The sequence below is a fragment of the Penaeus monodon genome, chromosome 32, assembly GCF_015228065.2.
Source record: "Penaeus monodon isolate SGIC_2016 chromosome 32, NSTDA_Pmon_1, whole genome shotgun sequence".
Classification (NCBI taxonomy): domain Eukaryota; kingdom Metazoa; phylum Arthropoda; class Malacostraca; order Decapoda; family Penaeidae; genus Penaeus; species Penaeus monodon.
Genome location: NC_051417.1, coordinates 34,702,688 through 34,704,240, shown reverse-complemented (window position 1 = coordinate 34,704,240; position 1,553 = coordinate 34,702,688). Strand labels below are relative to the sequence as shown.

The 1,553-nt window shown below is 38.1% G+C and overlaps 1 protein-coding gene across 1 annotated transcript in view; it reads left to right on the top strand.

The window, feature by feature from the left end:
• Positions 1-736: 736 nt before the first annotated feature.
• LOC119593646 overlaps positions 737-1,553 on the top strand; it is an 8,799-nt gene continuing 7,982 nt past the window's right edge. The window contains exon 1 of the mRNA XM_037942598.1: positions 737-867. The gene's annotated coding sequence lies outside the window, so the exon portion shown is untranslated. The remainder of the gene's footprint in view (positions 868-1,553) is intronic.

Here is a 1,553-nt window from a genome sequence, read left to right as displayed (position 1 = left end):
CCATTCATTCGTGATATAATCAGTTTGACATAGTTACGGTGTTACTTCGTTTCCAGTAAGGATAACGAAAAAGCATATTGAGTATATGACGATTGCTAATTACCATCTCGAACTTTAATCGAAGAAATGCCGGTAATTCTGAATCTTTACACTGTATTCATTATTTACAACAAGTTCTCATCCTCTACATTCATCACAGACACAATACGATGAATAAACTGCAAGAGAAATATGGAAAATGTAACCACAAAGCTTTTATAACGGGATGGTACCTCGTTTCTCAAAATGTACCGTTACTTGCGATGCTATGAAGCTTCTTGTTCGCCGGAGTCAGTTGCCGGATACTATTTATCGCGGCTGGAAGTGAATTATTCTAAAATATATATTTAATCATAATTTGGAAATAATTGCAACTATATTTCTAATATATATGTGTATCAAACTCTAATAAGAGAGGGAGGCCGTTTTACAAAAATAAAATAAAAAATCAAGAAAACGTATAGGTATAGATCAGTATTGGCTTCGTAAGATAATAAAATGAACTAAAACTATAGATTATGCATTTCAATTTCTTTAAATTCCATTCAAGGTCGTACACACGCCTTTATATTTCGCACACGGACGAGAAGATGAACGTGCGGGGCAGTTCAAAACTTTCTTTTCGCGAGTCAGTGTGTGTCGAACAGGTGGACGGAGAGGAAGTACCTGAGTTCCCTCGCGCTCTCTCTCAGCTAAACGGGTCAGTGCTTTCCCCTCTGGGTGAAAGTTGTCTCACTTTTGATTGTGCTCCGAAATGTCATTTGCTATCAGTGTCTCCCCATTTCGAGAAGTGGAAGAGTGTTTAGTGGAAAGGAAGAAAGGGATCTAGTGAGTATGGACCGATAACTAGTGTCTGGATGATGGAAATGGTGGGGAAAGTTGGCAACCATCACTCCTATATTAGCGGATGAGAATGTGATATTGTGATATTATTTTGGCACTATTTGATGGCGTAAACTAACGTAACAGGTACACACACTCATGTCCATGGAACTAAACACCTCTACAAGATGACAGATGTATGTTAACCTCCAGTTTATACAACCGAATGAGGTCTGAACTGCCAGTGAGAAATCTATTTTTTGAAAGCAGTGTTTGTAACAACTGCTATATGAATCTTTTGAGGTGTTTTTTTAGCGCTAGTTTTAAAGCCCATTCACCAACGTAAAGATTCTTTGTACACCGCGTTATCCCAATACATAGCTTTAGAAATCAAGCATCCACAACGCACATGCCATAATTCAGATTCTTTTAAGTCGTAATCTGTAACAATACTCTCATAGCTAACACGTCTGAATCTATAATAATTTCCCATATACATTGCAAGATTACCGGCAGTACATTACCTTTATACCCCGAATACCTTCAATAATAATTCGTTTGTGAATCACACATCTCCAGTGCATTTTTCCAGTGCGTAACCTACGCATGAACCACATACCCCCCGGAGAGTACCTATATGTAGGTCACATACCATTATAAGGTGTAAGTTATAATCCAAGTGATCGAGGACG